This window comes from Paramisgurnus dabryanus, chromosome 20 (genome assembly GCF_030506205.2).
Source record: "Paramisgurnus dabryanus chromosome 20, PD_genome_1.1, whole genome shotgun sequence".
NCBI classification, from domain to species: domain Eukaryota; kingdom Metazoa; phylum Chordata; class Actinopteri; order Cypriniformes; family Cobitidae; genus Paramisgurnus; species Paramisgurnus dabryanus.
In genome coordinates this window covers 35,643,150-35,655,994 of record NC_133356.1, presented here as the reverse complement: position 1 = coordinate 35,655,994, position 12,845 = coordinate 35,643,150, and the positions used below count along the sequence as shown (strand labels likewise).

The 12,845-nt window shown below is 39.9% G+C and overlaps 1 long non-coding RNA gene across 2 annotated transcripts; it reads left to right on the top strand.

Annotated features, from left to right (window-relative positions):
• The first annotated feature begins 6,746 nt into the window (after nucleotides 1-6,746).
• Nucleotides 6,747-8,234, top strand: LOC135731206 (uncharacterized). Of its 2 annotated transcripts, XR_010526224.2 has the most exons (5): nucleotides 6,747-6,960; nucleotides 7,057-7,214; nucleotides 7,516-7,590; nucleotides 7,706-7,864; nucleotides 8,021-8,234. It is a non-coding gene; the product is annotated as an uncharacterized lncRNA (long non-coding RNA). The 2 variants fall into 2 exon arrangements; XR_010526223.2 differs by having other exon boundaries at nucleotides 6,766-6,960; nucleotides 7,706-8,234.
• The last annotated feature ends 4,611 nt before the right edge of the window (nucleotides 8,235-12,845 follow it).

Genomic DNA, 12,845 nt, shown 5'->3' with positions numbered 1-12,845 from the left:
TGGGTGGATGGACTCTCGGAATCACATTTTCATCTACTCGGATCGTGTGCTCGCCCTCGAGGCAACCTATGCCCTCAAACACATCAGCAAACTCTGTGAAGATATCCATCTTGTCACTTTTTCTCAATTCCATCACTCTCTGTATGAGCCCCATTTTTTCACATGCATTAATTCCTAATATTGGTTTAGCATCTGATTTCACCACCATGAATTCCAGTACATGAGTTTTCTTTTTATATTTCACCGTCCAGTTACATTTTCCTTTCACAGGTATTTTGTCTCCGGTGTATGTTGACAGTTTCACACTTGTGGGTCTGAGTATATTCTTTTTTCCAATTTTTTGTAATAGGCTGTACGGGATTACATTGGCTTGGGCACCAGTATCAAGTTTAAATTTGACATGTTTCTGCTCCAGTTTCAAGTCAACTGTCCATTCATCTCTCCCTCTCTGCGTTTGCACTGCACCAACGAACAGAGGTATCTGTTCTGTGACGCCATCATCAACAGCATGCACTTTCTTCGATTTACACATCTTAGCAAAGTGATTCATCTTATCACAGTTCTTGCACTGTTTGCCGTATGCTGGGCAATTGCGTGATGTATGCTCTGTTCCACATCTTTTGCAATTAAAAGTGCTTGCTTTGTCTTTTTCTTTCGGTTTGTATTTATTTCGTTGCTCGTTTTTACGTGTCTGTTTATGTTTCACTGCATCAACGTGCTTGCTTTCACGTGCAGAGGCCTGTGCGTTATGATCTTCGTCATGCATTTGCTTCATCTGAGCTTTTGTCATTTCTGACGCGATACACAACTGGGTAGTTTTTTCGAGACTAATGTCAACTTCTCTTAAAAGTCTCTCTCTCATGCATCTGACGTGATTCCACACACAACTCGATCTCTTATCAGAGATTCCTGCAACAGTCCAAACTCGCATGATTTCGCTTTTAGCTTTAGTTCGGTAATGTACTGGCTTATTGGCATGTCCCCTTGCACACACGTGAAAAACTTATATCTCTCATAAGTTATGTTTTTCTTCGGGTTACAGTACTCTTCAAATTTCTCCATTATTTTTGACAGATTTTGATTATCATCGTCTTCTTCAAACGTGAAGGTATTATACACTTCAACCGCTTCCTCTCCAGCTACATGAAGAAATAGCGAGGACTTTACCTTGGCTGGTTTGCTAGCGCTTCCAGTTGCTTCTAGATACAGCTCAAATCTCTGTCGAAATCTCCGCCAGTTTTCCGACAAATTACCGTGCAGTAAATCGAGTCCTGCAGGTGGCTTTAAACCTTCCATCTTCGTTACACTTTCCGTCGCGTTATCTTCAGAACTTAACTTCTGACACCATGTTTTGATATGATGCAAAGAGAAGACCCGTGAAACGGTTTAGGTTTTAGCCATGTTAGTTTTATCTGAGTTAGCCCCGCCCTTACATTTAGACTTCAGGGGTAGTAACAGGTGACTCGTTTATGACGTATCATGACAGCTGTAAGACCTGTAAACCCTGACAAAAGGTATTTCTAAAGCCCACAGCAAATGGCTGGATCCACAGGGAACCGCTTCCTAATTCCTGTTGAATTATCATCTGAAACCTTTCTCAAAGAATTCACTTCTACCCCCCAAGACAGTTACCCCATGGAGTCACACACCCTACCACACTTTCTCGCCCCCCTCTCCTCATGTTCTAAAAGCAAACTGTATACATTCTACATGCACAAAGAATCTGAAATTGGTTTTGTTTGGTGTTATATGAAGTGTTTTAATGCAAGTGGTACATTTGGGTTTATTAATATGACAACAGGATTCAATGTTAATCTGTGACAATAAATAAGTAAACTTAACCTAATGTTGGGAGACAACTCCTACCTTAGAGATGTTGACGAGTCACCCACTGTATGTTTATTAGGCAACACCCCTGAATTTTACAACAACCAATCAGTACCAAACTCCTATATGCTTTGTCTCTCTGGATATTTAAAGGAGCATTTCACCCATAGAAACATTAATCTTTATTGAAAGTGTGTCATATTTGTAGTCCAAATGTAACATACATTTAGAATTTGGTGCCTATTTGACAGAGAAAAGAGGTGTTTGTAGTCTCACCCCCTCAACAAAGATATTGGACTTCCTTCTTTCAATGATGCAATATGATGATTTTTACATCATTGAAAGAAGGAAGTGCAACACTGAAATCTGTATTTCTCCTGTCTCAGCGGCAACTAAGAAAATTATGCATGACCATTCAAAAACATGACTGGGGTTCTAACTATACAAAGCTTTACGCAAATGGGTGAAGTGTCCCTTTAAGGGAATGATGTAAAATGGTTCGGCTGGATTTTCAATATCTAGAAATGCACCCCCATGATGCTGTATCTTTGATATAGCATCATGTATTTCATTTTACTTTGAGGAATCTGTAACCAGATTACCATCTCTGTACCAGGTATGCATTGGTTTTTTGTTTGTTTCATATTTGAATTGGAATGTAAATTGGCTTCTGAATTATGTTTTACCTACCTGGTTAATAAATTGTTATGTTTGGATTTATTCTGCGGCTACGAAAGTTATTGACATGATTAGTAAATTACGATGTATCCTTGTTTCCGCAATGTCTGAAAATCAGGCTAGTTTCCGGACCAAAATCCCAGACTAGATGGCATAGTAGTACATCAACGGAGGATTTTGGAGATCCGACTAGCACTTGGCGTTAGTTTAAGTTAAATTAGATGCGTGGAGGCTAATTTCCTGTTTAGAGTAACAAGTAAATGTTGTCTGACCACTCTAAATCAGATGAGCCTCAACCTCTGGTTATTTCAATATTAATCTATCTAAGTTGCATATTAAATTATGGCACAACTATACAAAGCTATCATTGGAGAAGGCGGTCAGTTTGTTTTATAATAGTGGTCGTGAGCCTCTGGTTAGAAATAAATATTGTAATAATTAAGTTGCACCTCTATGGGGACTAAATAAAGTATGTTCAGAGATGAGCACGCATAAAAGGCAGCCTTCTGAACATATGGTCAAACCTCTAGCAGCGACCAAGCCTGATTGGGTTGTGATCGTGGGCCCGCATGATTATTAGATATTAATAAACGGCCGGTGCGTGAGTCCAAAGCGACATGAGTAGCCGAATGAATGGATGCAATAACAAGTAGGGCTAAACCAGAATAACCAAACATCCACCCAAATTCTGCAACTGTTAAAAGTAATTATCAATCCGATTTATATTAACTTTATCTTGGAGTCAGATCATAATAAAAAAATCGCATAAATGCCAAAACGTCATCTGCAAGCGCTGGAAAAGACTGAACGTGTTAAAATCCTTGCCATGCCGATTGGATTCCGTCGTTGGGCCAAACGGATGGATGGGGTCATATTTGGACCCCTTACATAACTGTCAGCCTTAAATATGCTGGAAAATGAAAGCAAAGTTTGACGCGTTGCCATGGGAACAACGTATGCTCAGGCGCCGATACAGGATGGCTGCCTCCGTGACGAGCTCCGCATATGTTTTTGTGTTTTTGTTAGTTTGTCCTGTCTTTAGTTATATTCCTGCCATCAGTTTCACTAGGGAAGAACTGCTGAACATTCGGCAGAACGCACCACAAGATGTTTTTCCGGATTTCAATTATTCAGATGTTTTAGTGAACGTTGTTATCGGAGGAGCGGCGGCGCTGATCAAGCGCTTCAGGACGCGCAGACGGGGGAAACGAGCGGGAGCGCTCGTCAGACTCAGGAAGCGCGGATTTCGAACGCCGTTGCCTAGCATCATTCTGGCAAATCTCCGCTCTCTACCCAACAAAACGGACGAACTCCTTCTGCTTTCTCGGACTAATAAGGATTTCACACACTCTGCTGCTCTGTGTTTCACGGAAACCTGGCTGAATGACACCATACCGGACAGCGCGCTCCATCTGCCGGGCTTTCAGCTGTTCAGAGCGGATCGCGAATCAGAATCCACGGGGAAATGGCGCGGCGGCGGGACATGCTTTTACATCAATGAACGGTGGTGTACAGATGTAACTGTGTTAAAGAAGACGTGCTGCTCAAATCTCGAAACACTCTTCATTAACTGCAAGCCGTTCTATTCGCCGCGGGAGTTTCACTCGTTCATTCTGATCAGTGTTTACATCCATCCTCAAGCGCATGTGAGCTCAGCTCTACAGGAACTCGCTGATCAGATCACAGAGACAGAACAACAACACCCGGACTCTGTTTTAATCATTCTCGGGGACTTTAATAAAGCCAATCTGTCCCGTGAACTGCCAAAATACAGACAGCATGTTACATGTCCCACAAGAGACAGTAATATATTGGATCACTGCTACACCACAATAAAGGATGCATTTCACTCTGTTCCACGTGCAGCTTTGGGACGTTCTGATCACCTTCTGGTTCATCTTATACCGTCCTACAGGCAGAAACTAAAATCAGCTAAACCTGTATCAAGGACTGTAAAAAGATGGACTAATGAAGCAGAGCAGGATTTACAATCTTGTTTTGACCTCACTGATTGAAGTGTTTTTGAAGCTGCTGCCACCGATCTGGATGAACTCACAGAGACCGTAACATCATATATCAGTTTCTGTGAGGATATGTGTATTCCTACAAAGACTCAAATAATTTACAATAATGACAAACCGTGGTTCACTGCAAAACTCAGACAGCTCCGTCAGGCCAAAGAAGATGCTTACTTGAAGGGGGACAATGTCTTGTATAAACAGGCTAAATACACATTGGAAAAGGACATCAAAGTGGCAAAGAGGAATTATTCTGGAAAAATAAGGACTCAATTCACTTCCAACGACTCCGCATCAGTGTGGAAAAGTCTAAAGAAGATCACCAATTACAAGACACCACCCCCCAGCACTGTAGAGAATCAACGACTGGCAGACGATCTGAATGAGTTTTACTGCAGGTTTGAAAGAACACCCATCACCTGCCCTGAACGCCTCCCCACAAAACCATTCACACCCTCCACAACTCCTGCAACCAGCCCTGAATGCCTCTCCAAACTACCGTTCACACCATTAACAGCTCCTGCAACCCATCCTGAACACCTCTCCAATCAAGCACTCTCACCATTCTCACCTCCTGCATCCCCCCTCTCCCCCACACCTGCAATTCAGATCAGCGAGGATGCGGTGCGCCAGGTCTTCCGGAGGCAGAAAAGGAAAAAAGCACCAGGCCCAGATTGTGTTACACCAGCCTGTCTGAAATCCTGTGCTGACCAGCTGGCCCCCATCTTCACACAGATCTTCAACAGATCGCTGGAGCTGTGCGAAGTCCCTTCATGCCTCAAACGTTCCACCATCATCCCCATCCCTAAGAAACCCAAAATTACAGGACTAAATGACTACAGGCCTGTGGCTCTAACGTCTGTAGTCATGAAGTCATTTGAAAAACTGGTGCTGGCCCACCTGAAGGACATCACTGGACCCTTGCTGGATCCTCTTCAGTTTGCCTACAGAGCAAACAGGTCTGTGGACGATGCAGTAAACATTGGACTGCATTATGTTCTGCAACACCTGGACAGACCGGGGACTTATGTGAGGATCCTGTTTGTGGACTTCAGCTCGGCCTTCAACACGATCATCCCAAACCTCCTCCTGCCCAAACTAAATCAGCTCTCCGTGCCCACCTCCGTCTGTCAATGGACCAACAGCTTCCTGACAGACAGGCAGCAGCTAGTGAGGCTGGGAAAATACACATCCAGCACCCGTACAATCAGCACCGGAGCTCCCCAGGGCTGCGTTCTCTCCCCACTGCTCTTCTCCCTGTACACCAACGATTGCACATCTAAGGACCCCTCTGTCAAGCTCCTGAAGTTTGCAGATGACACCACACTCATCGGCCTCATTCAGGACGGTGACGAGTCTGCTTACAGACAGGAGGTAAAAGAGCTGGCTGTCTGGTGCAGTCTCAACAACCTGGAGCTTAACACCCTCAAAACAGTGGAGATGATCGTGGACTTCAGGAGAAACCCCCCTGCACTCCCCCCACTCACCATCATGAACAGCTCTGTGACTGCAGTGGAGTCACTCAGGTTCCTGGGAACCACCATCTCTCAGGACCTGAAGTGGGACATTCACATTGACTCCATTGTGAAAAAGGCCCAGCAGAGGTTGTACTTCCTTCGCCAGCTGAAACAGTTCTAATCCACCATCATTGAATCCATCCTCTGCACTTCAGTAACTGTCTGGTTCAGCTCAGCTTCTAAATCTGACCTCAGAAGACTACAGAGAGTAGTCCGGACTGCTGAGCGAATCATCGGTTCAACTCTCCCATCTATTCAAGAACTGTACTTATCCAGAGTGAGAAAAAGGGCTGTCAAAATCTCTCTGGACCCCTCACATCCAGCACACTCCCTCTTTGAACACAGGACCAGTTTCTTCCCTCAGGCGATCCATCTTATGAACAGCTGACAATAACGGCGAACACACTACACTTTATATTTATATACACACACACTTTATTTATCTAACACCATACTTAGTATACTACAGTGGCCCTGAGGTGCAATTTTATTTACAAGATTTAAAACAAATTTACAAGTTTTTTAACAAATTTACAAGTTTTTTAACAAATTTACAAGTTTTTTTTTAACAAATTTACAAGTTTTTTTTTTAACAAATTTACAAGTTTTTAAATAAATGTACAAGTTTTTCAACAAATTTACATGTGTTTAAACAAATTTACAATGAGCGAACAAAATTACATGTTGTAAAACAAATTTACGTTTATTACGGAAAGGGTAGGTACAATACGCTGACGTCACGCATCCGGGACTCCGGTCACGTGGGAAGAAACCCGGAAGTATCGCCGTGAATCACATGAGAGTTGCAAATGCGATGTTGTGTATTAGGCTGTACATCATATTAACGTAAAGAGAGTGATAATATATATCCTTTCATCTATTCCCGAGTGACTCAAAGGGATATTGGACCTTATTTTCAGGTAAGTGAAATAGCTTTAGTTAGCTAACGCTAGCTTTCCAAGTTGCACACGTTTCGGATGGCAGTTATCAAAATAATTCACTGACTTTCTCATTAGATTACAGACAACACGAGAGGGTGCTCCAAACTTTTTAATCAGGACTGCATTGTTTGTTCGCTCCCGGGGTTACATAGACTGAAACGGGGAAGCGTGACGAGTTTGTTTACATGGTGCTGTAAACTCCAACCCAGGAGGACACTTCAGAGGAATCAAGGGTGCGTTAACTTGTTCGATGATATAATCTGAATAATCTTTAAAAGATTAAGATTTTATGTAATGAGACGATTTGTTAAAATTACCAAAATTTATACTATGAATTATATTTTCATTTAATCCTCTCTAAATGTGATAGTACTGTAATGTTTTATCATATTACAAATACTCGAATGGTGCCTAAGCAAACTGACATTTATGTCAGATAGATAGATAGATAGATAGATAGATAGATAGATAGATAGATAGATAGATAGATAGATAGATAGCCAAGACTGAAATCATGATTATGTTAATTTCCAGTGTCTGTGATGTTGAAACACTAAAGGAAGAAGAGGAGGACCACCATTTGTTTCCTGATCAGAACACAAGAGAAGAGTGAGAAAAAAATTAAGCAATTCATTGATGAAAATTAAAACATGTAAATAAATCTTATGACCTCCTTGATATTTCTTTTTTTACATGCAATTTTCTCCTCTTTCTCAATACACAGATCTAACAGTGGTTTGGGGGCATTGCAAGACCATGATTACCTGGAAACATCTCCTATTATGGAAGAGCACAACATCATGCTCGCAACATTTGTGTCCTGGATCAGTTTTTCTTGTTTCTCTGCTGTATGAGGCAGGGGCTTCTTTCCGCAGATTTAGCTGTAAGGTTTAAAGGTCCCGTTTTTCCTGATCCCATTTTTTAAACTTTAGTTAGTGTGTAATGTTGCTGTTAGAGCATAAATAATACCTGTAAATTATAAAGCTCAAAATTCAATGCCAAGCGATATATTTTCTTTAATAGAATTTCCCTTTTAAAGCATACAGCAAACGGACGGTTTGGACTACAGCCCTCTACTTCCCGATTGAATGACATCCAAAGAAGAGTTTTTTTTTACTAACTCTCACCCACAGGAATACGTCAGTCGCAAGCAAAGCTCAAATGGCTCTGCTAAGTTAAGTTGCTGTTAAATCACAACACACTAAACAAACTACTACACAATCAAAACTCGATATATATTTCTGAAGGAGGGACTTCATAGAACAAGGAAGAAATCAGCCCGATTTTAGGACAGTGAAAACAGTGCTATAGAGATAAGTAATTATGTGAAAAATACTGTGTTTTTTTACACACAAAACATGAACACACGCTATATTGCACACCATAAACACAATCATAGTTTAAAAACACAGGAAAAACAGGACTTTTAATCTGTCCAAGGCAACAGTCAGTCGAATATGCATAACATGGGCTAATGTCCAAACATCTTTTCACTTCACAAGAGGTGCAAAGTTTGGACTCTCATTCTCACGGCACCCATTCACTGCAGAGGATCCAATTGTAAGCAATGTAATGCTGAATTTCTCCAAATCTGTTCCAATGAAAAAGCAAATGCATCTATATATTGGGTGAAAAATTCCTTTAATCCCAAAAACAGACTTTTTTCATTTAAATGTTTTTACTTTGCTTTACTATTACAATTTGTACAGTAAATAGAAAATATACATTGGAACAAATTTATAAACAGTGGTGTGAAAAAGTGTTAGCCCCATCCAGATTTCTCATGTTATTGCATATTTATGTCACACTTTTATGTTTCAGATCATGACGTCAGCGTATTGTACCTACCCTTTCCGTAATAAATGTAAATTTGTTTTACAACATGTAATTTTGTTCGCTCATTGTACATTTGTTTAAACACTTGTAAATTTGTTGAAAAACTTGTACATTTATTTAAAAAATTGTACATTTGTTAAAAAAAACTTGTCATTTTGTTTGCTCATTGTAAATTTGTTTAAAAAACTTGTAAATGTATTCACTCATTGTAAATTTGTTTAAACACTTGTAAATTTGTTAAACTTGTAAATGTGTTCACTCATTGTAAATTTGTTGAAAAACTTGTACATTTATTTAAAAAGTTGTAAATTTGTTAAAAAAAAACTTGTAAATTTGTTAAAAAACTTGTAAATTTGTTTTAAATCTTGTAAATAAAATTGCACCTCAGGGCCACCGTAGTATACACTTAAATTTTGCACACAATATATATGTACATACATAACTTCACTTTGTAATATACCTGCCTACAATTGTCATTTGTATATTGTCATTCACTGTCTATATATTTGTATTTTTTATTCTTTATTATGTGTTTTTTTGTTCTGTCACTGTCATTCTGTTGTACTGCGGAGCTTCTGTCACGAAAACAAATTCCTCGTATGTGTAAACATACCTGGCAATAAAAGCTCATTCTATTCTATTCTATTCTTCTATATATATATATATATATATATATATATATATATATATATATATATATATATAAATGCAGTCCAAAAATTCCTTCGGAATTTAGCATCTACAATGTCTCAGCATCATGTTGACCACAGATCGGAATCTTCAGACGAACAAACACCCTGCATGGCATCACAAGAAGACATTTTTTGCCTTAGATATTAGACACTTCCTGTTTCTCTGATTTCGCCACAACTTTGTCGCAATGTTAGAGGGCGAAAGTTGTTTGAGTCGATAAGATCTTTATGCGTACCAACTCTCATACATGTGCGTACATTTTTGCCCGATCTGTGCATCAATGTTTGTTTTTGCATTACAGGGGGCGCTACAGAGCCCCCCTGCCACGCCCGTGTTCCAGCCTTTGCCCAGTCCTAATCGCTGACGACTCTGACATCTGTGCCAAATTTCAAGAGTTTTCGAGTATGTTAAGGCACTCAAAGTGCCCAAAAGTGTTAAAAAAATAATAATAAATATAGCTGCAAGCAGCGATGGCGGGCTCTCGCACATTATTTTACCGCTACGCGGTGCCTCCGAGAAAACGATGCACGGTGGGCAAGTGCATCAAGTGGGTAAATATCGGAGGACTATTTTATGTTGTTACTGACCCATTTGAAGATTGAAGGTAAAAGAAACCCTACATTTTAGACAAACGGGGGCGCTAGTGAGCGACTTAAGAGACACACCTATGTCTGACCTGTTTTTCTACAATAACAGCCGACAACCCCGATGTGTTTTGCCAATTTCTATTTACTCTAAGCACCCCAAGAGCCTTAAATATGCCTGAAAAATGAAAGTAAAGTTTGACCCGTTGCCATGGCAAGTTCGGGCCCTAAAAAAATAATCCTAAGGAAAACAATAGTAGTTATAGTGGGCCACCATTCGTCAAACTAATGATTTATGACCCCCTTGACAGGTCGTGTTCTGACAGGTCGTGTTTTATGACCCCTTGACAGATGGTGTTTTGACAGGTCATGTTTTATGACCCCTTGACAGATGGTGTTTTGACAGTTCGTGTTTTATGACCCCTTGACAGATGGTGTTTTGACAGTTTGTGTTTTATGACCCCCTTGACAGGTCGTGTTCTGACAGGTCGTGTTTTATGACCCCTTGACAGATGGTGTTTTGACAGGTCGTGTTTTATGACCCCTTGACAGATGGTGTTTTGACAGGTCGTGTTTTATGACCCCTTGACAGATGGTGTTTTGACAGTTTGTGTTTTATGACCCCTTGACAGATGGTGTTTTGACAGTTTGTGTTTTATGACCCCTTGACAGATGGTGTTTTGACAGTTCGTGTTTTATGACTCCCTTGACAGATGGTGTTTTGACAGTTAGTGTTCTGACAGGTCGTGTTTGACAAGGGGGCGGGGCTATCAATCAAAAGTTGTACAAGCTGTCTATTTTAGACAGCGAGTGTCCGGACTGTGATCGTTTTACGACATGTCATTTAGCGGGTTGTTTTTCCTGTGTGTGTTTTATGTCAAGCGTATGCTGTCATGTTTATTGCTGTCAAAAAAGTTTTATTGTTTTAGACTGTTCTGGACTGACAGTTGCCGCCAGCGTCTCTCTCCCCCTCCCTCCCTCCCTCCTTTCTAGCTCGTGCGCGTCTCACCACTGAGTGTCTCACAGCGGGTGCGTGTTGTAAACTAGTAAAGATTTCTAAAAAACTCAATGTTGGTAAAATAATTCACCATTACGGTGACAAAAAGTAAATGATTATTTTAGATTTAGACAAATCATGAACAAGGCTCTGATTAAAACTTTTTGATTGTAACATCACAAGTTATTTAATTAAATATTCCGTAAACGTGTATAGGTTAAGCATTGACCTAAGCCATAACCTTCGGTGCCGTCAATACTACAATCTTTAGACGAAAGTCTAAACTAAATAAAATTTTAAACGGTTCATGAGGTCCGTGAATCTTTTCATGACCTGCTCTATAGTTTCACGCGTATTAAAGATCACTCTCCGGCGGTGCCTGACAACGCGCGGGGTGAGCGTACATATCTGCCGTTTTAAAACAAACTTAATAAATGTAATTCTGTCCACTATGGCAAAATAGGGGTTTATTTTAGATTTAGGGGATTCTTTAACCAAGTCTCTGATTAAGAAATGCACCGATGGTGACAGAGAACTTATATCTGACGTAAATAAACTTTTAAATGTTTTTAAGACGTGTTCATCCCATCTTAGGCGTTCATTTTTAATTATATGATTCTTAAAACTGTATTGGTAAAATGTAATATGGTAACTCTGACAAAAAGTAAAAGGTTTATTTTAGATCACAACCTATTTTATGAAATATTTAGTATGGGTATAGCAATGAACTGGGGCCAAAACCACCGGGGGCCGCCAATAACACATTCTTTAGAATAAAGTCTATTTATTTAAATAAAAGTTGAATATTTTCATGCCCCAGTATTCTGATCACGCCAATAGATCGCGCTCCTGCATTTACAATAGAGAACATACGCGGATGTGTGTTCATATCTACCGTTAAGAAACTTTTAAACGATTAAAGACATTTTCATATCATCTTCTGGGGTTTGTTTTAAATTAATGACAGCTTAAAACCAACTGTGAATATGTGTTTATTACACAATAAATGTAATTCTGTCCGCTCTGACAAAATAAGGGTTAATTTTAGATTTAGGGATTTCTTTAATCAAGTCTCTGATTAAAACACATGAATGCGCGAACCACCGTTGCCAGAGAACGTACGCTGATGTGCTCTTATGGCGTTAAGAACCTTTTAAACGTTTTAAGACATTTCAGCCCCTCTACTGGTTTGAATTCATTAATGTCATCTAATATCCAAGTGTGCACATGTGTATTTACGATAAATGTAACACGGTACGCATTGTCAAAATAAAAGGTTTCTTGAAAATGGTATTCCAGTGTTTGTTTCTTGTCTTGCGAGTGCTCGTCATATTTATTGATGTGAAAAAAAAGTTTGTTGTTTTGTGTGGTCGGGTTCTGGACGGACAGTTTTTATGAGTCTCTCCTCACCATACGTTATCACCCAGCGGCCCTAGTGTGTCTGAACAGCGGTGGTGTTCAGCGGACCATACTGTTTCTAAAACTCTGTGTTGGTAAAATAAGTGTAATTCAGCCCCCATTGACAAAGACTAAAAGGTTTATTTTAGATTTTAGGTAGAGCACCAGAGCCTATTTTAGGGGAGACACTGCAGGATCTAAAAGTTTGTAACAGTACAAATTTATTTAATGAAATATTCAGTAAGTTTATATTTAAGCAATGAATTGTAGCAAAACCACCGTAGGTCGACAATTCTTTAGACTAAAGTCTATTTACTTTAAACTAAATAAAAGCTGATTCGCTTCACGAGATCTGT